General features: G+C 40.7%; 1 protein-coding gene across 7 annotated transcripts in view; it reads right to left on the bottom strand.

Annotated features, from left to right (window-relative positions):
* SNURF (SNRPN upstream open reading frame) overlaps positions 1 to 26844 on the bottom strand; it is a 267460-nt gene that overhangs the window by 68796 nt on the left and 171820 nt on the right. For 5 of the 7 annotated variants that reach the window (XR_010339204.1, XR_010339200.1, XR_010339202.1 and 2 more), the window contains one exon: positions 22309 to 22465. The exons of the other annotated variants lie outside the window; for them this stretch is intronic. The gene's annotated coding sequence lies outside the window, so the exon portion shown is untranslated. The remainder of the gene's footprint in view (positions 1 to 22308; positions 22466 to 26844) is intronic. 7 annotated transcript variants of the gene reach the window in all.

Raw genomic sequence — 26844 nt, 5'->3', positions numbered from 1 at the left:
CTGGCCCTAGAGTACATTTCTTAATCTGGTCCTAAAATGTATTTCCCATACAAAAAAAGATATTCTAACACACTTGATTTAAGTAAAGACTTCAAAAATAGACCCAGTCAAACTCAAGTTTCATCCATTCCTTTCTTGTAGGGCTTTAGATCAAATTCAGAAGGGGAACATGGGGGTAAAACTGGTGCTGATCTCTTGAGATGCTCTGAGGATTAAATAAACTAATAATGCATAAAACCTGTAGATTAATATCAAGTCTATATGAAAGAATGTATTATTTGCTGATACTGACATAAATAGTAATTGCAAAATATATTATTTACATCAGTTGTAAGTTGCATCATTACATGTCACAAGAGAATAAAACCATAAACTGTGACATGAGTACTTCTTATTGCTTACGATTTTTGCCTCTTAACTATTAAAAATAACTTACATAAATATGGATATTTGTCTCTTCTATGATGAAATGAGATGGAAAATATAAGCAAAATACACTCACAAAGGTATTCCTGAACCTTCTCCAATTTGGATCAATTGATTCTGAGTCACATTTCCCCTCATCTTATCCATGATTTACCCCACATTGTAATCATCTGTACTAATCATAAACTTTGTTGATGCCTCATTTCTTGTGAAATTTCTATGCTACTCTCTGTGAGATTATTTATCCCACCTCCTGTCACTCCCTCTGCAAGTTTTGATGATATAACCAGCAAGGGTCAGTGGAAAGTTTTTAGACCAAATTTACGCACGTGCACATGATGACAGCCATGCTGTGAGTGTTCTCTGGTCAACAATGTTTTAACCTTATCCATTTTAAGGTATATCCCTATTTGAAATATGTGAAAATGCACCCTTAGTATCAAAGCAATACACTCTTTTTCTCTCTATTTCTCACTGTAATATTGTCATTGCTGATCTGCTGTATTATGGCATTTTGTAAAAGAAATGCACTTGAATGTATTTTCATATAAATTGACCAAGACAATTTACCTTCTACATAGTTGTTAGAGATATTAGTGAACCACTGGATTTACTATTTTATATGTTGTTCTGAATTTCTATAATTTCATGTTCTCTGGGCATCCATTTACAATCAGGTGTAACTTGGCTCATACCAGAAGTAGGATACAGTCACCCTTGAGTCTATTTCCAGTTCTTTGCCTCCTCCTAGTTGCTCAATGTGATTCATCCAAATATTTATACAGCTGCCTCCTGGTGACCACCTCCCTATGGAACGGTCAAATATAACTCTAGAGGTGCCACAATGACTCCAAAACCCCTGTGGATGGCACTGATATGCCACAGTGACCATGTCCCTGTCACCATGTAATTCTATGTGACTTGAGATTCCTTGCTCAAAACCCACCAGTTAGAATCCCGTGTGAGAAAACTGCTTGTGTAACATGATGGACCCCAGTAAGGGCTTCAATCCCCTGGTCCCTCACACTCTTTCTCCCTTTGCTCCCCACCGCAAGTTGTGGGTACACATCTAGGATGGCACCCTCTTCCCATTGGCCCACAGAGGCGTGCTGCCCTCTTTAACTGTGCTCTGTAAGTAATACACTGCTTCTGTTATTTCAAGTGCTTTGTTGAGTTATTTTCTCCATATCACACTTGATCTGACTTCTTTGCCATTCAGGAGTCTCCTAGAGATTGGCCATCTTGACAGGAATAAACTGGACACAGTCCACCAAGACCCATAAGGTGATCTGCCAGTATAAACAAGTTTTCTGTGAGACGGACATCTGGTCTCAGGTCAGGTGATTATGTATTAAGCTGTAAAACAAGATACAAAGGTATACCCTGAAAGGCACAATGTAAACATCATGACCAAATCCTCTAGAGGCCATTTGAGCAGCGCTAGATTTTTTTTTTCTTCTTCTTCTTTTTTTAATAGAAAGAATCTCACCCTGTCGCCTAGGCTAGAGTGCAGTGGCACAATCACGGCGCATTGCAACCTCTGCTTCCCAGGTTCAAGTGCTTCTCTTGTCTCAGCCTCCCGAGTAGCTGGGACTACAGGTGCCCACCACCATGCCCAGCTAAATTTGTATTTTTAGTAGAGATGCGGTTTCACCACATTGCCCAAAGGTCTTGAACTCCTGAGCTCAAGTGGTCCACCCACCTCAGCCTCCCAAAGTGCTGGGATTTTGGGTGTGAGCCACTCCTACCTGCCAATAGGGGTAGACTTAATAGTCACTGGGTTAAAGAGAAACCTCAAGAATGAACTAGAAATAACAAAAATACAACAAATGTGGAGAGGTGATATATATGCTATGTTTCAATAAATCTATTGAGAAGGAAGATAAATATGGCAAACAGTCACTTTGCCACTTCTTCATTGGTAGCTTTCTTCAGAGTTAGATAAAGTTGTACATTGATAGTATCTATTCTAATCTAAGAAATATGAGCAATGAACCCAATAAGCTGTATTCCAAACCTAATACTTCAATTCACAACAGTTCTCTATCCAATTCATTCTCCATTTGTCTTTTTTATCACGTAGATGGTGAACTACATGATCACATATAAAGGTGGCCTTTTAAGGGCAATCTTTGCAGAAATAAATGCATTATTGTTTTTAAAAACTGTTTTGTTATGTTCTTGCTATGGTTTGAATTTTTGTCCCCTACAAAAATGATACAGGAACTAATTGCAACTGTAGCAGTATTAAGAGGTGGGGCTATTAAAAGGTAATTAGGCCTTGAGAGCTTTAGCCTCATAAATGGATTCATACCATTATACTAGGAGTGCATACATCAAAATAATACAGGAGCCAATTAAAAGACCTTCCAATGGCCAAGAGTAGAAAAATCTGAACAACAAAATAAACTAGCAAAATGCAAGTGTAAAATAAATATCCATGTTTGCACAGTGATATAAATAAATGAGTGAAAAAATACATAAAACAAATGGAGGAAAATTGACACATTACACGTTTCAGGATTCCAAATTATTTTTGCAGATACTCTTCCCATAAGGAGGTGGAACATGACTTCCCACTTCTTATGTGCTAAGCCTAGTGACTTCTTTTTAAAAGTACAACACACAAAATGTAACAAATAGCAATTTAACAGTGAAGGAATCTGATAAGACGTAATTCATACAGGTAATCAAATTAGGGTCAACATGATACAGCAAGCTATTAGTATCTAACATTGGTATGATGTGATAAGAATGGCAATTTACCTGTGTAGCCTTTCTTTTGAAAACCCATGACTGTAATCTAATCAAGAGAAAAACATCAGAGAAATTCCCAATGAAGTATGACAATGTCATGAAAAACCAGGAAAACTGAAAAAAGTATCCCAGCTTATGAAGCCTAAAGAGAAATGACCTCTAAATGTTAAGTGTCATCCGGGATGGGATTCCAGAATCAAAAATGGACATTAAGTGAAACCTAAGGAAAGATGAATAGTGGATATTAATGAATGATAATGTTTACCACTGGTTCTTAATTGTAACAAGTGTAGCACACTAATGTTAATAATAGTAGTAAGGAAACCTGTGTGGGGTATATGTAAATTCTCTGTATTACCAATTGTTCTGTAAGTCTTACGCTATTCTAAACAAAACAAGTTTTCTAAAAGCACTGTCAAGCTTAACAGAACATTATTAATATTGTTAGCAATATCACTGTTGATGCCCCCCTGGTATTTTTTTTTTACCAGCTGAAGGTAATATCATTTGGAATTCCCTATTTGTCATTACCAAATTTTTAAAAATTATTTTTATTTTATTTTTTCTTCTCTCTCTCTTTTTTTTTTTTGAGATACAGTCTTGCTCTTTTGCCCAGGTTGGAGTGCAGCCTGGACCTCCCAAGCTCAAGCAATCCTCCCATCTCAGCCTCCCAAGTAGCTGAGACTGCAAACATGTGCTACAATGCCTGTCTAATTTTTTGCACTTTTTGTAGAAACAGGGTTTTGCCATGTTTCCCAGGTTGGTCTTGAATTGCTGGATTCAATTAATCTGCCCACCTCCGCCTCCCAAAGTGTTAGGATTATAATCATAAACCACTGCATCCAACCGTATGTTAATACTTCTAACTAATATATTATTCAGTTTTTCTTGTTTTCTAACTTGGAAAAATACATTTAATTTACTCACTGTTTCTAGTCTAATTATGAGAAACCATCAGATAAATACATATTGTGGGACATTCCACAAGATATCTGACTGGTATTTTCACAAGGGTCAAAGTCATGAAATATAAGTGGAGACTGAGAAACTTTTGCAGAATGAAGAAGACCTGCCGTGGCAGGTAGACCCTATGATGGTGCCCAATGATCACCTAAGTTTCAATCTTAGGAACCTAGGAAAAGAAGAGCAAATTAAATTTAAAATAAGCAGAAGAAAAGATATACTGTTGTAAAGACAGGAAACAAAGAAATAAAACATGAAACAACTAGATTTTTCAAATGCATGTTGATTGGTTTATAGTTTGCTGAACACTGAAGTATCCAACATTAACAGGGAAACAACACCCTAAGCAGTATACCTTGCTTAAGAACATGCAATGGTGACACCCATAAAATAAGGCGACACTAATCTTCACAAATGATCAAAGAAGGCAAACTAAAGTGTGATGATTTTATTTGTTTACTAAGCTGACATTTTAACTATGAATACTCCACCGTTAAGTAATGTATGTAAGTAACTATTGCTGTTGCATAATGTAAAAGTCATATGTAATAAAGTCACAATACATATCATTGTCTGAGATGCAAGAAATAACTGAGGGGAAAGGAACCTGTCCTCAGGGAGGGATGGAGTTGGTCTAAGCGATCGAGAAAGGGACATGAATAGGAGCATCCAAGTTCCCTTAGTCGGCCTGTACTGGATCTAGAGGGTCCTCTCTCTGTTCCTCCTCACTCTCCCTCCTTCCTAGAACCAATGTCTCATAACACACAGGGACCTCCCCAGGGACAGAGGTTATCCTCACTCTTCCTGACCTAGAAGTACTATTGCAAGGGACAAGACTCAGATATTTGAACTACCAGCACAACCAATGCATTCCTTACTGAGCTAGCCCTGTGTTACTTCCTGACCTCCCTACTCTCCCCTACACAGCCCCTCCATGGTCTGCCCTTTCTGCTCCTGCCCTCCTTACATACGCTAATCCCAGTGGTCCTTCCAATCCACTGTCCCCTTCTCATGCTCTGGCCTGTGCCACGGACACATTTTTTTCCTCTTCTGTTTCTCCTCCTGTTTGCCAGATTCACTGCTCCACACTCTCCAAAATCTCCTCCAATGTTCCTCCTCCTAGAGGCCTTCCTTGTCCATTCCATTTCAGGTCTGATGTCTGTGCTCTCAGCTCCAAAGAGCTGCTCTACCTCCTACAGTTGAGATTTTGGTTACAGTCTTTGAATCATTACTGGACTAAAATATCACACATTATTTTCTCTCTGTTGTTCATCTGTAAGCCCCAAACATGTACTGGGCAAAACCCAACGCAGAATATTTTAAATTTCACAAATGATTTAATGAATCTCTAACCAGCCTGGGCAACAAAGTGAGACCTGTCTTTACAAAAAATAAAAAAACAAGGAGGGCTTGGTGGCATATGCCTGTGGTCCCAGCTACATGGAAGGCTGTGGCAGGAAAACTGCTTGGGCCCAGGAGGTAGAGACTGCAGTGAGCTGTGTACATGCCACTGCACTCCAGGCTGGGCAACAAAATAAGACCCTGTCTCAAAAAAACAAAACAAAAATAAAAACTCTTCATGGATATAGTTGCCTAATAAACTTAAATTTTCTTTCAAAGTGAAGAGTGTGTGAATCTGAAGATAAACATGGTTCTTTTTTTTTTTTTTTTTCCTGAGATGGGAGTTTCACTCTTGTTGTCCACATTGTAGTGCAATGTTGTGATCTCGGCTCACCACAACCTCCAACTCCCAGGTTCAAAAATTCTCCTGCCTAAGCCTCCCGAGTAGCTGGGATTACAGGCATGTGTCACCATGCCCAGCTAATTTTGTACTTTTAGCAGAGATGGGGGTTTCTCCATGTTGGTCAGGCTGGTCTTGAACTCCCAACCTCAGGTGATCTGCCTGCTTTGGCCTCCCAAAGTGCTGGGATTACACACTTGAGCCACCGCACCCGGCTGAACATGGTTCTTTTGCTCCTTTTTGCTCTTAGGACAGGGGTGAGCCCTGACTTCCCCCTCAGCCTCTTCTCCAGCCTCCCTATTCTCAATTCCCCATGAAGATCAACTCATGGACCAGGCTGTTTCTATCTCATCTATACTTTTTTTTCTAGACAGTTTTGCTCCCTGGATGAAGGAAGATGTTCTTGTTTCAAAGATTCAGTTCCATTAATAGGGTTCCCTTGATAATTCCATATCATTATTACCATATTTGAATAAGTTTTAAAAATTATTTTGTCAAGTATTATTACAATCACTGTTAGCCTGTTTGCAGCCATGACATAGGTTTCATTGTTTGCACATGGATGAACTTGTTTTGAAACCTTCTGCTGTTTTCTTCTGGTAACATCACCTACATTAAAACATGCAGAATGGTGTCAGCAAGAAAGGTGGAGAAATGTTTTCCAAGAAATGGTTCATTACCATCTCTGTTCACGCCACAGAGGGTGTTGTGAAGCCATCCATGACTCTGAATCAAAATCTAATTTCGAAAAATCAGAATTAGGGCCGGGCGCGGTGGCTCATGCCTGTAATCCTAGCACTTTGGGAGGCCAAGGTGGGTGGATCACCTGAGGTCAGGAGTTCAAGACCAGCCTGGCCATCATGGTGAAACCCCATCTTTAAAAAAAAAAAAAAAAAAAAAAAAATCAGAATTAGAATTTCAAGGTATTTGCAAATTCATTTATGAGGTGCTTTCATTATTGCCTTCATTTTCATACCAGTAAATCTTATGCCTTTATAATTTTAGAAGGATTTTTTCAGTTAAGTATAAAATAAGGCAGTTATGTGTATAACAGTTTGACAGAGATATATTTCCATTTAGATCAATCTTAAATCTTTGATTCACTAACTTCCAGTGGATGGCCCTCATCCAGACTCCTACTACACATAGGTCAATCCTGACCTTCTGTTCTGAGAGCTCCCAAGTATATAAGTCCTAGCAACAGAACGGCTAGCAGCTCTCCAATAATGGAAAATGAAGGGGAGCTGGACATAGGTGTTTACAGTGTGCCTTTTACGGGATACTTCGTTTACCTAGTTGATGCTCTAATCTTGTGTGTGACCTGGGACCAGGTGTACATCTTACAGGAAAGATATACTGGCAGTTTTCTTTCTTGCTCTTTGCTTCGCTGTGTCCTGTTTATTCCTGTGTGATCACCACTGTGGCACTGGGAACCAGATCTTGTATTCTCCCAGTGTTCTAGGGAAAACTAAGCCTTGGGTAGACTTTGTTTCTTCAATGGAAGGCACACATTTAATAATCTGATTATTAAAATAATTTTGCGATTGCCTCATCAGTTGTAAAGTGATGGATGGGCTGATGGAATAAGGGAAGTCAGTATACACAGAAAAGCATGACCTAGCCACTGTTTTAAAATGCAGTGGAGAAACTTCTTTCAACCTTGTGCATTTTTTCTTAAAACACGATATTTTATAATGAAAATAGAGACTTTGGGGAAAGTTTGACCTTGAAGCCCCTACAAGACCTGTCAGATTAAAGGTATGTTGGTGGAAAAGTTAGAGAATCTTAAGGCCAATACAGAAATGATTAAAGTAGTAACCAATTTTTTAGAAAATGATAATCAGTTCAGTAAATTGAAAAATATTTCACATTTTCGGACGAATGCAAAAAAAATACACTGAAGTTATTAATACTGAAAAGGAAGAATATAAAATCATGATTCATGCAATGTTTATATAACTGTAAAAAGAGATTGTAAAAAAATACCACAGTTTCTTGGAAAGATAAATCTTAGGTTAAAACAAAGTTAATACAAGAATAAGAACCAAAACAATGATACGAAGCCTAGAGAGGAAAATTTCTACGAGTAAAACGCAGGTTACAGTTTCCGCGGTATAAACCGATAGGAGACTCCCAGCGGGCGCCAGAAGCGGAACAGATCCACAGGGAGAGCGGAAACGGAAATAGCGAGGAAGAAAGGGCACCAGCAAGTCCGCCCGTCTCGCGCAGGCGCAGACAGGATCTGCCGCTGCCGGCCGCCATCTTCCCCTACTCTGTCATGTGACCTTCTCGCAGCGCACCGCGGGGTGGCTGGCCGCACGGAACAAAGGCGCATTTTCTGCGGAGAGCCCTGTGAGGTTGAAGAAGCTAGGCTGTGCGGCACCGCTCAGACTCACGGGGTACCAGGAGTCCCGGCCCTGCCACGGAGACTTGGGCCAATGCACCTGAATTCTCTGTCAGATTGGAAAACGTTTTAAAAAATAAATAACCCATCAAGGCTTTAGTCTAAGAAATTACACTCATGTTCTGAACTATAATGTTCCTGGGGAGTGATGTGTACAGAAACACACACAGCTCAGGGTTTAATGTGACACTGCAAAGTCAGCTTAAGTCGTTTTACAGTCATGTCTGAAGTATGATTGCGCTCAGGGTAACACACTCCTATACATCCGTATTTGTAAATGAAATCAATTAGCGTAATGGGATTCACTTCCACCCTTGGAGTAAATGACAGGAAAAGTGGGCATGGGCCAGGACTTGCTGAGTCTTTACTGGGAATGGTTATGCATTGCATTTCACCCCTAACCCCTGCAGCAATTTTATTATTTTGAGGCGGAGTTTCTCTGTCACCCAGGTTGTAGCGCAGTGGCGTGATCTCTGCTCACTGCAATCTCCGCCTCCCAGGTTCAAGCAATTCTCCTGACTCAGTCTCCCAAGTAGCTGGGATTACAGTCACCCGCCCCCATGTCCACTAAGTTTTTGTATTTTTAGTAGAGTTGGTCTCGAACTCCTGGCTTCAAGTGATCCACCCACCTCGGCCTCCCAAAGTGCTGGGATTACAGACATGAGCCACCGTGTGTGGCCAGTATTTTAGTTTTTAAATAAATAGAAAAATCCTGCTCAAATTAACAGTTTCTGGTTCCTGGACCCCACTTCTCTCTCCTTGTTATTAAGGTTGCCATCGGCCCCCCTTTCTGTTGATGCTAGGTGGCGCTGTGAGCACAGTAGTCTCATTCTTCAAACCACAGTGTATCAGGTACTTGTGAAATGCCGGTCAGGTGAAATTAAGGCATGAAAGCAACCTGTCCTTGGTGCTGAAATGTTGTTTTCTAGGTAGAGGATTTATTTTCTGACTTCCTATCTTTCACAGGAAGGTATGACTCAATCAAGAGGAGTTTCTACCCTGAAAATACTAAAAAAATTTTGTGGATACTTTTCCCAGACTTTTATGTTGCCTCTCATTTTCCTCACTTCTGACTTTTTCTTTGCTTGTACAGGGTCTGAGCCTCAACCCTACATACATATATTTTTTATTTCAAATTCATGATACTCTCAAATTCCCATTTTACAATAACGATAACTGTATTCTTTTTTTTTTTTTTCTTTAGAGACTGATTTTCACTCTTGTTGTCCAGGCTGGAGTGCAGTGGCACAATCTCGGCTCACTGCAATCTCTGCCTCCTGGGTTCAAGAGATTCTCCTGCCTCAACCTCCTGAGTAGCTGGTATTACAGGCATCTGCCACCAGGCCTGGCTAATTTTTTGTATTTTTTTTCTTTCCCTTTTTTTTTTTTTTTTAGCGGAGACAGGATTTCACCATGTTGGCCAGGCTGGTCTTGAACTCCTGACCTTAGGTGATCCACCCTCCTCCACCTCCCAAAGTGCTGGGATTACATTCATAAGCCACCATGCCCAGCCAACAACTGTTTTCTTAATTGAGTCAGCCCCATAGTAGTGGATGAATAGAACCTCAGAAAACTATAAAATCCTAACACATTGACACAGAACAAAATTTCTTAAAAATCTAGCCCTGACATAGATTTCTAACTTTCTTCAGGTGTACTGAAATTGCTTCTCTCCCTGTGATGTCTCAAAAATGTTGACTTGTAGACACATTCTGGTCTTTCCCTGAATACTAATCCTGCTTTTGTCTTCTTTAATTCTAATTTGAATGTTTTTCAGCTACTTATTATTTATCTATTCAATCATAAATTACTTCCTGTGGGATTCTATGATTATTTAAATTTGGATTGTATGCCCATGCATTTTGTGGATTTCCACAGAATAATGCACATTCCCTGCTACAACCACTCTGATTTGTATTGCCTACTTGTTCATATCTCTGCTTGACTGATGCCTCAAATAAAGAAGAAATGCATGTTTGTTTTTCATTTGTCCATCCCTCACAAGTAGCAATGTATGTGCCACATGGCTGCCACTAGATTTTCTTAGTTTGTAAAAATGAGTGAGTGAAAATCAGTTGACTTCCTTTATACTGAACAAAAAATTGAGTGTGGAAGTTAAAATATATTTTACAGTAGCATAAAAATCATGATATACTTACAGATAAATCTGACAAAATGTGTGCAAAATATGTACTCTGGGCATTAGAAAACACTGATTAGATTGACAGTCAAAAAATCTAAATAAATATAATGATACACCAATTTCATGGATTGCAAGGCTCAATATTAAGGGTCAATTCTTTTTAATTGTTTTTGAGATTGAGTCTTATTCTGTGGCCCAGGCTGAAGTGCAGTGGCACTATCTTGGCCCACTGCAATCTCGGCCTCCTGGGTTCAAGTGATTCTCCTGCCTCAGTCTCCTGAATGGCTGGGATTATAGGCATCCACCACCAGGCCTGGCTAATTTCTTTCTTTCTTTTTTTTTTTAATAGAGACGGGGTCTCACCATGTTGGTCAGGCTGGTCTAAAACTCCTGACCTCGTGATCTGCCCACTTCAGCCTCCCAAAGTGCTGGGATTACAGGCATGAGCCAAGGGTCAATTCTTATATGTTTATCTTTACATTTACTAGACTTTTCAGTTGATTTTTTTTTTTAAGAAATTGAGAATTAAGATTCCAAAATTTATGTAAGAAACTAAATAATTAGTACAGCCAAACCAATTTCCAAGAAAAGGAACAATATTGGGAGACTCACTCTACCTATTTCAAGTTTAATATAATGTGGTATTAGTCAAGATAGTGTGGAATTGGTGTAAGGATAAATATTTAGATAAATGAAACAGTATAGCATATACATATATGGTTGGTAGGTTTTTGACTCATGTGACAAGGAAATTTAGTTTTCTTGAATTGAGGGGGAGTATTTGTAGCAAGTGCTTCAAAAACATTGAGCATTCATATGCCAAAATACAAAACAAAACTCTTCACCCTTATTTTGTACTATATGTAAAATTAATTTAAAATACCAAAGATGTAAATGTAAATCCTTAATACATAAAATTTCTAAGGAAAATATTGTAGGTAATCTTTATAACCTTGTGTTAAGCAATATATAATGGCAGAGAATAAATTACCAAGTCCAAAATTTAAAAATGGACAACTTGACCAGGTGCAGTGGCTTGCACCTGTAATCCCAGCACTTTGGGAGGCTGAGGCAGGTGGATCACCTGAGGTCAGGAGTTCAAGACAAGCCTGGCCAACATAGTGAAACTCCATCTCTACAAAAGTAAAAAAATTAGCTGGGCATGATGGCAGGTGCCTGTAATCCCAGCTACTCAGGAGGCTGAGGTGGAAGAATTGCTTGAACCCAGGAGGCAGAGGTTGCAGTGAGTTGAGACAGCGCCACCACACTCCAGCCTGGGTGACAGAGCCAGATTCTGTCTCAAGAAAAATAAAGGAGAAGTTATTCTTAGTCAAAACTAAAAATAAATGCTGCTCTTTGACAGACACTGTTAAGAGAATGACAAGAGATGGCACAGACTGAGAAAAAACATTTTCAGTACTTAACTGATGTAGGTCATATCAAAATTATGCATATACATAGTTAAATTTAATAATAGAACAGTAAGTGTGTTTTGAAATGAGAAAAGAGACAGTCAAATAGTAGATATGGATGGCAAACAAGTTCATGAATTTTGTTCAATGCTATTATCATTAGGATGATGTGAATTACTGAAACTACAGTAAGATACCACTATGTATCTACTGGAATTATTAAGAGTCTCTCTCTCTATATGTATACATACATTTACTCACACACACACATGCACACAGTACAAACACATACACACAGAGTCCAAACCAAGTGCCAGTAAGGATGTGCAGCAACTGGGATTCCTATCTTTGCTGTTAGGATGCAAAATGATAGCCACTTTGGAAAACATTTTTTCAGTTTCTTGTAAAGTGAATCATACTTTTTTTTTTTTTTTTTGAGACAAAGTCTTGCTCTGTTGCCCAGGCTGGAGTGCAGTGGGGCCATCTCAGCTCACTGCAACCTCTGCCTCCTAGGTTCAAGCGATTCTCATGCCCCAGACACATGAGGAGCTGGATTACAGGTGTGCACTATCACACCTGGCTAAGTTTTGTGTTTTTTTTTTTTTTTTAGACAGAGTCTCACTCTGTCATCCAGGTTAAGGTGCAGTGGTGTGATTTCGGATCACTGCAATCTCCGCCTCCTGGGTTCAAGCAATTCTACGTCTCAACCTCCTGAGTAGCTTAGATTACAGACACGCACTGCCACATCTGGCTAATTTTTTTTGTATTTTTAGTAGAGATGGGGTTTCACCATGTTGGCCAAGCTGGTCTTGAACTCCTGACCTCAGATGATCCACCTGCCTTGGCCTCCCAAAGTGCTGTGATTACAGGCATAAGCTACTGTGCCCGGCCAAGCTTTTTGTTTTTAGTAGATATGGGGTTTCACTATGTTGGCCAGGCTGGCCTTGAACTGCTGGCCTCAAGTGGTCCTCCCATCTTGGCCTCCCAAAGTGTTGGGATTACAGGTGTGAGCCACCACAACCAGCCTTCTAAAACATGCTTTTGTTATATGATCCAGCAACCCAGTCCTAAGATAGTTTCCCAAGATAAATTAAATCATATGTTTGTAGTAACCATGTTATAATAGCCCAACACAATATCCATCAAGTTATCAATATTAATAACATTTTATATTAATAAAAACCATGAGTGCTCTGGAGGCTGAGGCAGGAGAATCTCTTGAGCCCAGAAGGTGGAGATTGCAGTGAGCTGAAGTCGCATGATTGCACTCCAGCCTTTAGCAACAGAGCAAAACCCCATCTCAAAAAAAAAAAGAGTGAATTGTAGTATATTCATTGACTAGAGTACAAGTCAGTTTCAAAAAGAAACAAACTATGAATACATCAAACATGACAAATCTCAAAAGTGTTATTGAAAGAGTACATACAGAATTATTTCTTTTATATGACATTCTGTAAAAGGCAAAGTTATGGAGACAGATATGATCAATAATTTTTAAAGCTACGTGTGTTGGGAAGATTACTTCAATGGAAGTAATTGATTACTTCTGCTTTTGGGGTGAAAATGGGGTAAAAGATTACTTCTGCTTTTGGGGTGAAAATGCAAAACTGTCCTCCAGGTGGCCTTGGACAGATTCAATTCTTCCCATTTTCTGTTTGCCAAGAATAAGTGTAGAACCAACAAGGAATGCAATATTCTGAGATAGGGAGGGACTGTCTGGAACAACCCTGGCCTTGTTCTGGCCCTTCCTAGGGAATGTCACATCTTGAATTGGGGAGGGACTGTCCCGGACAGCTGGGGTTTATTCCTCTCTGCCCTAGAAGCAGCATGTCTTTCAAGCTTTGCTCCCCTGAGGCATATAACCTGGGTGGGCTGCCTTTTGGATTTCCTCAGCTGGTGGAAGGGGGTCATGTGCAATTGAGACTTCATCTGCCCTCGGAACCCATCTCGAGCCTTGGGGAATCAGCTCACAATGAAGCCGAGCCTTCTTTGGAAAGAAGACTTTCTCCCTGTCTGTAAGCAAATCTGCATCCTATCACTTATTGCCTGAGAATGTGTTTTGTCTCACTGCTCTCAGGCAGTTGTAGCACTGCAGCAGAGGCTGCAGTAGGTGGAAGTGTTTGGACTCCTATTCCTGATGGCTGGTATAGTGATGATCTTTGCTGTTCTCTGTGTGGTGGAGTCCTCCCTTGGGATTGGTAATTGGTGAATCTGCTTCAAAAAATTGGTGCAGTAAGGTCCAGTCAGAGAAACATGGCTTTCTGGCAAAGTGAGAGGGAAATATCACTCAGTACCCAGAGACATTAGCCCAGGCAGAGACATCAGCCCAGAAGCACAGGGTCTGGACATGCACGTGGATGAGTTATTGATAGGGATGGGTGATAAATGGGACATAAGTCATTCTCCTCCCCACAGATGTCAATGAGCTGACTGCATGGACTGAGACAGAGAGAAAGGAATGTGGAAACACAAGATCACAGTTCGAGATCCTATAGGTGTTGGGCACATATGTGATCCCTCATTGCCAGGGCCCGAGAGCTTGGATGGTGAGTATTCAGACAGACTCTGAGGCACCTGAGAAGGAACTAGAGAGAGAGGAACTAACATGTACAACATCAACCTGGAAGATGGGCAGATCCAGGCTCTAAAGGTTAAGGAGGAAGACAGGGAAATCTTATGCAGCCTGGCTGTTGTGAGTATTTGATAAAGGAACATTGCTACCTAAGTGTCTTGGTCTGATTGACACAGCTAAAAATGGGGCCAAGGCCTCTAGGTCCCCACTGTAGCCCTCTGGCCTTATACCCTTGTTAGGTATAAGAGAAGAAAAGAGAGGGCTACAGTTTTTTCTCAGGTTCTTGGATACGGGAGTCCACATGACCATGTTTCTGGGTCCTTTTAGGGGAATAATTTAACTGATGACATTAGGAGGTTTGGGAACAAACTGGTGGCCCATCATGCTTATATGCATACAATGCTTATGTACTTGTGTGTGGGGCCCTACGAGCAATTTTTTATGCAGGTGGCTGTGGTTCCAACCTTAATAGGCATTGATGTTTTGGAAAGTTATGCCCCCTCACAGCTAAGAACTAAGCCACAATAGTGTGCCATATCCATTCTGCCTGTCACCTAAGCTACCCACGCCCCACTGGGTTATTAAAAAAAAAGTGGTACTGCATACTAAATGGAAAAATGACATTATTTTATTAATTCTGGATTTACTTGTCACAAATAAAAATGTGACAACCAGCCGGGTGTGGTGGCTCATGCCTATAATCCCAGCACTTTGGGAGGCCAAGGTGGGTGGATCACGAGGTCAGGAGTTCAAGCCCAGCCTGGCCAACACGGTGAAACCCCATCTCTATTAAAAATACAAAAATTAGCCGGGCGCAGTGGTGGGTGCTTGTAATCTCAGCTACTCAGGAAACCGAGGCAGAAGAACTGCTTGAACCCAGGAGGTGGAGGTTACAGTGAGCTGAGATCACACCACTGCACTCCAGCCTGGATGACAGAGCAAGACTCCATCTCAGGGGTGGGGCAGGGGAGGGGAAAGAAAATGTGACAACCCACCCTGTCACAATGTAACAGCCCACTTTAGTTAGTCAAAAAGGCCATGGAGATGATGAATGCCAAAGCTACTTGAGCACGAAGCCAAAACCCATATCCCAGATACAGGCAAGCCCCTGGCTGCACTCACTGATATGAAGGAGGCCTGGCAGCTGGTGAGGCCTCTTTGGGTCCTGAAGACTACATGTATCCAACATAGGGGTTCATCCAGTACCCATAATCAAAGTAACTCCAGCTCTTAGGGAGGCAGAGGCAGGAGGATAGCTTGAGCCCAGGAGTTCGAGACCTGCCTGGGCAATATAGCAAGACCCTGTCCTCCACAAAAAGGAAAAACAAAACAAAATAAAACAAAGCAAAAAAACCGAAGTAGCCAATAAAGCCATACACTTTGAATAAAATACTTTGCAGCAGCAGGTTTTAGAAGCTGTTCAACAATTTGTGTCTCAGGCACTGTCTTTTATTTTATTTTTTTTGAGATGGAGTCTCACTCTGTCACCAGGCTGGAGTGCAGTGGCGCAATCTCTGCTGACTGCAACCTGTGTGCCTTGGGTTCAAGTGATTCTCCTGCCTCAGCTTCCCAAGTAGCTGGGACTACAGGTGCGCACCACCACACCTGGCAAATGTTTGTATTTTTAGTAGAGATGGAGTTTCACTGTGTTGGCAGGGATGGTATCGATCTCTTGACCTCGTGATCCACCCGTCTTGGCCTCCTAGAGTAGGAATTACAGGCATGAGCCACCCACCGGGCCAGCACTGCCTTTTAAACCTTGAATCTGCTAGCCTGATGAAATCACAGTGGTATGTAACCTGATGCAGAGTGATGGACGTCTCTGGCAACAGAAAACTGACACTGTGGTGTACTAGCCTCTCAGATTTTGGACACATAAGTTACCTCAGGCAGCCAACAAATATGTGTCTTTTAAATGGGAATCCTTACTTGATGTTGGGCACTGTTTTGGACTCGAAAACATCTCACGGCCAGAATGCCAGATGGAACTCTGCAACCTGAACTGCTGTTTCTCTCTGGATGGCTCACAAGCCCAACCAATACAATCAGGCTCAATAGAGTTCAATTATCAAATGGAAGTGGTGCATTCAAATTCAGGCCCAGCAGGACCACAGGGGACCAGCAGGCTCCAAGGAACAAATGGCTAGCTAATCAAAAGACACCACAGGGTGTGCTTTGGCTCCTCCCATGGGTACCTGGAACCTAAGTCTCTGAGACAAGCCCGTTGATGGTGTGGCATGGTTTACTGATGGCTCAGTGGAACAACAGAACAGATGGGGTCTGTTGGACTGTGGCTGTCATCATCATGTGACAGAATAAATATTGGTGTTTTGCCCAGTGGACCAAGCAACACGCATTGGTGATGACCATGTGGGCCACCCCTACCACCAGGTCTTCCTGCATTTCACCAGTGTGGGGGCCTTTGCTAACAGCCTGCTTACCTTGCCAGGAGAATGGCAATTGTGACTAGGGTATTTATAGAGCCTCTGTGTGGGGACAAAGACTGTCAAAACAGCTTGCTACTTGGAAAGGACAAACAATATGCACTCTTGTGGATGCTGATACTACCATTGCTGTTACTGACGAGAACCTATGTCATGATTTTTGAATACCCCACAGGACCTCAGTCTCACCAAGAAGCATCCTTCACTACCTGAGCAGCAAAACAATGACCACGCTCTCTTGGAATATGATGGGCTTTGTATGCACCCTGTCATCTGCAGGCCAGTGGCGCTACTGAACAACTGAACAGCCAACTCGCAAAGCAACTGAAGACAGGACATCAAGCAGGCCTGCTCATGAGGCGGTACTCCTACCTAGCAGCACGAACACAAAACGCTACACTCCAACGCATGGGAAATGGTACACCGCAGCACATGTTGGGAAATGCTGAGCTTGATGTGGGTGGAGGCGGACCAGGCAGCTGGCTAATTAGGCTGTTCCTGTGAAATTCCAGCCTCCTGCCATTCTTTTTCCTTTACCCTTCAAAGTGCATGTCCTTGGGGTGGTTCATGGCTCAGGCCACCACAGAACCCCAGCAAGTACTCCCTAACTCTAATTTTATGGCAGTGTTCTCCAAGGTGCCCCCCACTTTCTATGGATCTCACAGTGTTAGGGGACAGGATCCAGGAGTATCAGGATGCTAGGAACCCTCTAGTGTTGTTGAAAACATTTGATCCTTCCAGTGGGGTGGGTTATGTTATCAGGCACATCAAGTTTGTATAGGACATGACCTCCCTTGCTGGACTGGATGACTGAAATCAACATGTTTAGGTCTACAACAAACGCTTTGGGTGCCAGCAGAAGTAGTAACCTCAGTACAGGGACAGACAGACTGGGCTACACCAGCTCAGCCCAACCCTTACTTGATAGATAGGGAAAATCTGAGACCCAGGGAGGGGCAGGTGGGAATGAGTCTCGTAATCCATTCTTTTATTTATTTATTTATTTATTTTTGAGACAGAGTTTCGCTCTTGTTACCCAGGCTGGAGTGCAATGGCGCGATCTCGGCTCACCGCAACCTCCGCCTCCTGGGTTCAAGCAATTCTCCTGCCTCAGCCTTCTGAGTAGCTGGGACTACAGGCGTGCGCCACCATGCCCAGCTAATTTTTGTATTTTTAGTAGAGATGGGGCTTCACCTTGTTGACCAGGATGGTCTCGATCTCTTGACCTCGTGATCCACCCGCCTCGGCCTCCCAAAGTGCTGGGATTATAGGCGTGAGCCACCACGCCCGAATCCATTCTTTTTTTTTAAAAAAATTTCTTCTTTTTTTTGAGAGGGAGTTTCACTCTTGTTGCCCAGGCTGGAGTGTAATGGTGCGATCTCGGCTCACCACAACCTCTGCCTCCCAGGTTCAAGTGATTCTGCTGCCTCAGCCTCCAGAGTAGCTGGGATTACAGACATGTGCCACCACACCTGGCTAATTTTATATTTTTAGTAGAGACAGGGTTTCTCCATGTTGGTCAGGCTGGTCTCAACTTCCCAACCTCAGGTGATCCACCCACCTTGGCCTCTCAAAGTGCTGGGATTACAGGCATGAGCCACTGCACCTGGCTCATCCATTCTTTCTACAGGGCCATGGCAGCAGAGGCCAGGAAGCCTAAAGCCTTTGTTAGATTTCCCAAGCTGTGGCCACTGTGGGAAACCTTGATTATGGTGGTGATTTCATGACAGTATGCATTTGTTGAAACTCTATAAACTGTGTACTGGAAAAGGATGGATATCACCTCAAGAAACCCAATTTTAAAAATTAAAAAGTTGGCTGGGCGCAGTGGCTCACACCTGTAATCTCAGCGCTTTGAGAGGTTGAGGCAAGTAGATCACCTGAGGTCAAGAGTTCAAGATCAGCCTGCCCACCATGGTGAAACCTTGTCTCTACTAAAAATACAAAAATTAACCAGGTGTGGTGGCGTGTGCCTATAATCTCAGCTACTTGCAAGGCTGACGCAGGAGAATTGCTTGAACCAGGGAGACAGAGGTTGCAGTGAGCTGAGATGGCACCACTGCACTCTGGCCTGGGCAACAGAGGGAGACTCCATCTCAAAAAAAAAGAGTTAATGTATCAAAATCCTTTTACTCTTTCCTTCATTAAATCAGTAGCCCCCCAAGTTGCAAAATATGATTAGTGTTTTTCCACAAGATTTTTCTATTTACTCGTTCTGCATAAATATAAAACGGTTAAGAGTCCTGCTCATAGGTAGTTCAGACTTACTGCTTGCCCAGACTCCCACTCACAGCTATACAAGGATTTCATTCTTCTTGCCAAAGTTATCTTTGGACATCTTCACCCCTCAGTAGTCCTTTGCTTTCTTCTGTAGCTTGAAATGTCTATTCATGCTTGCTGTGGCTAAGACTTATACATTGAAGCTACTGGGGTGCAGGAAATACAACCCCAATATATGGCACCCTGGCACACTGAATACTTTAAGTTGGAGGATACAGAAAGCTGCAGAAGGAGTAAGATTTCAATGACGTGTTCCCACCTCTTCTCTCCTGAAGATCCTCATGTGACAGGTGTTCTGCCCTATGCCTGAAGGGAAGGATTATCAAATGTGGAGGCCAAGAAGAATCTGAACAGTCAGGCCTTGCTAATTCCCTCAAGTTTATTACCGTTACATCATACCCTTTTGTCCTCCAATCATAGTTCTGCGTGACTGTTCATAAAAATACACAGTTCTCCCTAGATATTTGAGTTTTCATTTTCGTAGTCTGCTGTGTAACATAAAACTTACATTAAATACATTTGTGGCTGGACATGGTGGCTCATGCCTGTAATCCCAGTACACTGGGAGGCTGAGGCAGTGGATCACCTGAGGTCAGGAGTTTGAGACCAGCCTGGCCAACATGGCGAAACCCCATCTCTACTAAAAATACAAAAATTATCCAGGCGTGTTGGTGTGTGTCTGTAGTCCCAGTTACTTGGGAGGCTGAGGCAGGAGAAGCACTTGAACCCTGGACGCGGAGGTTGTGGTAAGCAGAGATTGCACCACTGCACAGCAGCCTGGGCAACAGAGCGAGACTCTATCTCAAAAGAAAAAAAATACATTTGTATACTTTTATTTATTTTTTTTGAGACAGAGTCTCGCTCTGTCATCCAGGCTGGAGTGCAGTGATGCAATCTTGGCTCATGCCTGTAATCCCAGCACTTTGGGCGGCCAAGGCGGGCAGATCACAAGTCCAGGAGATCAGGACCATCCTGGTAAACACAGTGAAACCCTGTCTCTACTAAAAATACAAAGGAATTAGCCAGGCATGGTGGCACGCACCTGTAGTCCCAGCTACTCAGGAGGCTGAGGCAGAAGAATCACTTGAACTTGGGAGGCAGAGGTTGCAGTGAGACAAGATTGCACCACTGTACTCCAGCCTGGGTGACAGAGCAAGACTTCATCTCAAAAAAAAAAAAAAATGGATAGAATGTTTGGATGAGAGAACTGGGGATGTGTAAGCACAGAGGAAGGACCAAGTGACAGCAGAGCAAGAAGGTGTGGCCATCTGTCAGCCATGTAGAGAGGTAACAATACAACCCTGCTAAGCTTTCCCTTGAACTTACAGTCTAGCTGCTATTGTTTAAACCACCCAGTGTCTGGCACTTCGTTAAGGTAGCCATAGCATACTAAGGCAATGCTCTAGGAATCAGCTTACTCATCATCTCACTTTAGAAACTGACCCCTTTGGGAGGCCGTAGAGGGAAGACTGCTTGAGCACAGGAGTTTGAGACCAGCCTGGGCAACAAAGCAAGATCCTGTCTCTATTTCAAAAAAGAAAAATAAAAAAAAGAAAAAATAATTTGACTTCCTGATCATTCAGGTTATTCTTTATATATTTTTTCTCTGGATTAGTAACATACTCTGAGCTTAGGTTCTGCACCTTTCTTCCTCATAGTACATTTAAAAAAATGTACATCTTGGTCAGTGGTTCTGTTCTCATTTCTTAGTCTTCATTTTACATGAGCCAATAATTAGCAAACAAATGGGAAAAATGTATGCATTCATTATAGGGATGAGAGAGAGAAATGGAATAGACAACTCTGATAGGGAGTGATCTGAATTTTAGTATTCCTAAACACATTGGGATGCTCCTCCTATGGAAACAGGTTCCAGTAGATGGCAATACTGCCACAGGCAGGCCAGAAACAACAGTAAAGTGGGAAATAGTAAACTCATAAGTAAAACATCTAAAATAAGCTGTGATTTGCTTCTATGGAATTAAGGTAATTTAAAATTCTTACCCATTTGGTTAAAAGTTTGGACAAAATGTGACAGTGCACATTTACTAGATCTAGTAATTGATATTTTGCCCTAAACTAAAATAATCACATATAAGAAGAAAAACAGCATATGTATATATGTTACTTGTAATTTTTAAAGAAAACTAAAACAAAATTTTATTTGATGCTTTGAATATAAATAACTTATTTTCATACATATAATATATATGTGTGTGTGTGTGTGTGTATGTATATATATATATATGGAGGGGGGAGAGAGAGAGTAAGAGAGAGAGAGAGAGAGAGAAAGAGAGAAGGTCTCACTCTGTAGCCCAGATTGGAGTGCAGTGATGTGATCATGATCACAGCTCACTGTAACCTTGAAGTTCTAGGCTCAAGGGATCCTCCCATCTCAGGGTGCAGAGTTACTAGGACAACAGATGCTCACTACCATGCCCAGCTAATTTTTTACATTTTTTATAGAGACAGACTCTTGCTATGTTGCCCAGGCTGGCAAATGACTTATTTTCACACTGTGCCTGTGGTAATCAAGATGAAGTTGAAAATTGAGTCAATAAGGATTGATTTTCTGTCTGAGCTTGGAAGCTCTGTTCTTCATCCACAAATCAGTTTATTTTGTTGGGACTCAGATATGCCAAAGACCGGCACTTTGTCATGCTGAGAAGCCTTAGAAGTTGCCTCAGAATCAAGGTCCCTCTAATCTTATCTTGTCTCCCACCCCCAAGTCCAGAAAGAGCCTCTCTCTGCAATTTCCTTATCTGACCAAGCAAACGAAATGCAATGATCTTGAATGCCCTCCCCAGGGATCTCATCAAATAACCAGGAAAGATCAAGAGGCTAGGAGTCCCCACCAGCCCAGACACCCTTACCATCTTTTCTTCTGAGGTCAGCTCCAAGAGATTCTCTGGAGGACTTAATCTGCATTAAACCATAACCTCTGTTCCTGTGTAGCTCTACACCTCACCTTCCCCTAATGTCTGCTTCCTGCCTCCTGGGTCTGTTCATTCTCCTTAACGGTCTATTGCCCCTTAAAATAACAGTCTACGTTCCACGTCTCCCCCTTCCTCCATGGAAAGAGGTATATAAAGTTCTGTACCTCATTGGGTTGTCATCCTCTTGTGATTCCCTCATGCTATGCAATTTAAAGTAAAATTTTGCGTACCTTTTCTTCTATTAATCTTCTTTTTGCCATTTGATTTTTCAGTGAACCTTCAGAGGACAAAGGGGAACTTTTCTCTTCACCCTTATAGATTTATCCATGCATTAGTTCAACATCTATGTATTTTCACCCGGTGAGGTCAGAGGAATTATCCTAGGCACTGAAAACATAGAATTGAGAAATCAAATAAAATTTTCTGTCTCCAAAGGGCTTACATTCTAATACTAGTATTCTAGGTGCTATAAGTAAAAAACAGGTAAACATTCTGTTCACATTCTAATCAAGTGTTTACTGTTAGCAGGAGACATGGACATAAGCTCTCAAGAAGCTGCTCTGTGATCACCTAACACCACAGCAAGGCCAGGAACCAAAATTGGACAAAATGTGACAATGCACATTTACCAGATCTAGTAATTGATATTTGGAGCCCCTAAACTAAAATAGTCACATATAAGAAGGAAAAACAGCATACGTATATATGTTACTTGTAATTTTTAAAGAAAACTGAAACAAAATTTATTTGATGCTTTGAATACAAATAATTTATTTTCATATATATAATATATATATGTGTGTGTATATATATATATATAGGGAGAGACAGAGAGAGAGTGAGAGAGGTCTCACTCTATAGCCCAGATTGGAGTGCAGTGATGTGATCGTGAACACAGCTCACTGTAACCTTGAACTTCTAGGCTCAAGTGATCCTCCTATCTCAGGGTGCAGGTCCCATCATCTCAGGTCCCATATCTGGCTAATTTTTGTATTTTTGGTAGAGATGAGATTTCACCATGTTGGCCAGACTGGTCTTGAACTCCTGACCTCAGATGATCCACTTGCCTTGGCCTCCCAAAGTGTTGGGATTACAGGCGTGAGCCACCATGCCCGGCCTCAGTTTCTTTTTTTTCCTAAAGTTTCTGACCAGATTAAGTAACAAGATGTTATCAATATTACTGATGCCCTGAGTGAATCTCCCTAATTTTATCCTTACCCATTAAAAGTTACTATTATTTTGAATTATCTGCCATTTCTTTATATTTCTTTTTACTTTTCTCTCTACTGTTGTATTTCTAAATAATATATTGTTCGGTTTTTCTTATCTTCAAGGTCAGGTTTTTCTTATCTTCAAGGTTAATGTGTCTGAATTAATGTATTTACTAATCTGATTTTGATAAATTATCATACACAGCCATATTGTGGGACATTCTACAAAAAGCTTTGCTTGCAGATTGGAGAAGGCCTGACGTGGCAGACAGACCCTAAGATGGTGCCCAATTATACACAAATTCTTACTCTAATTTTCTCCGTGTGTGTGTGCGAGCAGGAATCCTGACTATCTTGTAAACAACAGAGTACTGCTAGTAATGAGGGAAATTAATAATTTGCAATTGCTGTACAATAAAGCCAATTTACAGTGTTGTGTTATAAAACCTAACCCCCAGCTCTGCTTGAAATTAACTAACTCCATGTAAAACCTACCTATCTATTCTCCACACATTCTCAGTGAAGTTCCCACACATCCCAAGAGTCCTGTTTTTCTTGTTGACCAGCTGCAAGGTCACAGGGCAAGATAACACCCGAAGAATGTACAATGTGTTTCTCAAGACTTTATTTTTCAAATGCAACGTACATCACAAGACATGTTACGGGTTAATTAACTGTTCTTTGTTCTTGGTTCTATGAAATTACTTCCTGCTTTGTCATCCTGTATCACAAAAATGCTTAAAAGACCCTCAGTTTTTCTGTACCAGTCTCAGTCTAGGGAAACAATTTCACTGACCAGGCTCAGTCTTAGGAAGCAATTTCACTGAGCCTGTGTCCACGTTAAATAAAATCCTTCTGCTTTTCCATCAGTCTCTCTAAGTCTCTAATTTCCCACTTCACAAGGACATGGACTGTCACAAGGCTATTATGTGACATAAGATTGTGATTTCTGTTAGCAAACTCCCTCCCTAAATCGAGTTGGTGAAACATTCTGCCTTGGGAGAAACCCACAAAGCAAAGAACCGAATGCCACCTCTGGCCAGTAGCCAACAATGAACAAAAGCTCTTGATCTACAAGGCAGTATTGGAATTGGCAATACCAATTTACAACTAATCCAAGCCCCCTTTCAAATAACACTATACTGGGTCACAATTACCATGAATTCCTTATAATAAGAAATCATTTTTTGTACCTTCAGTCACTTGTGTTATTGCCCATTCATTTCACTTATATATGAGCATTCATTTATATATATATACATAATATATATACAAGAATACATAATCAAATTCATTGTTTCTCTTAATGTTTTTGATAAACTTTTATCTCTTAGATTAACAAAGAATATGAGAAATAAACATTTTTATTCTAAGGACAACCACTAAAAATGAAAAAAGAAATATAATATGCTAAGAAAAAAGAAAAAAATAGAATCATATAAAATTATCAGTTTAAACTATAGAAAGCTGAAAATGAGTGGGAGAAAAAAATAGAATAAAAGAACAAGAATGACAGAAAATAGTAAGAAATGTAACAGGTATCAATCTAACCATATCAATAATCACTTTGAGTAGCAATGGTTGAAATACACCAATTAAAGGCATATTGTCTTAGTAGATCTAAATAAAAACAAGACCTAATTATATCTTGTATATTGGAAATCTGTCTAAATATAAAGACATACATAGACAATTGCATATTAAAATCAATGAGATATCATCTCACACTTGTTAGAATGGCTATTTTAAAAGACAAGAGTTAATAAGTGTTGATAATGATGTGGAGAAAAGGGAACCCTTGCGTATTGTTGGTGGGAATGTAAATTAGTACAATATGGGAACTATGGAAAAAAGTGTGAAGAATCCTCCAAAAATTAACAATACAATTTCCCTTTGATCCAGCAGTCTCATTACTGGGTATATATCCCAAGGTAATAAAATCTGCTTTGGGAGGTTTCATTACTATCCAGTGTGTTGGACAGATATCTGCATTCCCATGTTCATTCCAGAATTATTCACAATAGCCAAATGTGGGATCAACCTAAGTGTCCATCAACAGATTAATGGATAAAAGAATGTAGTGTATATGCAAAACAGGATATTATCATCCTTAAAAAATGGAGAAACACTGTCATTCGAGGCAGCATGAATGTATCTGCATGATAATATATTAAGTGAAATAAGCCAGGAAGAGAAAGACAAATACCATATGAACCCATGTGTAAGTAGAATGTAAAAAAGCTTACTTATATAAATACAAAGTAGATTGGTGGGTACTAGGGCTTAATAGTTGTTTGGGATGAGGTTGGGTAGATATTTGTGAAAAGGTACAAAATTTCAGTTAAATAGGTGGAAAAAGATTAAGAGATGTATTGTACAACATGGTCACTATAATTAACAAAAATTGTATTATGAAAAATGAAGAAAGAGTGGACGTAAAGTTTTCATGCCACACACACAAAAAATCTACGTTAGATAACACATATGTTCTTACACTTGATGATATATATTATTCTTCAAACATCATGTTTGAAGATGATGTGAAGATTTTATATAGTAAATACACCAAATTTTGTCAATTTAAAAAAGACATACAGGCTGGGCATGGTGGCTCATGCTTATAACCCCAGACTTTGGGAGGCTGAGGTGGGTGGATCATGAGGTCAGGAGTTCAAGACCAACCTGACCAAGATGGTGAAACCCCATCTCTACTACAAATACAAAAATTTGTCAGGCACTTTGGGAGGCCGAGGCAGGCAGATCATGAGGTCAGGAGTTCAAGACCAGCCTGGCAAACATAGTGAAACCCCATCTTTACTGAAAATGCAAAAATTAGCTGGGTGTTGTGACACATGCCTGAAGTCCCAGCTACTTGGGAGACTGTTGAACCCAGGAGGCAGAGGTTGCAGTGAGCTGAGATCGTACCACTGTACTCTAGCCTGGGCAACAGAGCAAGACTCTTTGTCTCAAAACAAAACAAAACAAAGCCAAAAACAAACAAAAAAACGAAACCATAAGAAGAAATAGAGGAATTCACTATTTAGTAAGAGACTTTCAACACTCCTCTATCAGAAATAGACAGATTCACCAGGCAGAAAAAATCAGTAAGGACATAGCTAAACAACAATATCATCAATCAGTTGGATATAATTGACACCTACAGACAACTTTATCCAACAACAGGCAGAATAAACACTGAACTCAAGCCCACATGGACCATTCATCAAGATGCACCGCATTCTCCTCCATCAAACACACCTGAAATCATTTAAAAGAATCAGACTCATACAATGTATGCACTCAAATCACAACAGAATTAAACTATAAATCAATTTTTAAAAACTGGTGAATTGAAAAATACATGGAGATTAAATAATACATTTCCAAATAACACATGGGTCAAAGAAATCTCACGAGAAAGCTAAACAAATTTTTGAACTAAATTTAAAGGAAAACATACCTCATCAAAATTTGTGAGCTACAATGAGGCAGCTTAGAGGAAAATTTCAGCATTGAGTGTGTGTATATATTAGAAAAGTTGAAATGTAAAATTCA

This window comes from Aotus nancymaae, unplaced genomic scaffold (assembly GCF_030222135.1).
Source record: "Aotus nancymaae isolate 86718 unplaced genomic scaffold, 86718_ANA_hifiasm-v0.15.2.pri h1tg000075l, whole genome shotgun sequence".
In the NCBI taxonomy this organism is placed as follows: Eukaryota; Metazoa; Chordata; class Mammalia; order Primates; family Aotidae; genus Aotus; species Aotus nancymaae.
Note: the sequence above shows the minus strand (reverse complement) of the source record. Positions and strands in the feature narration are given on the sequence as shown.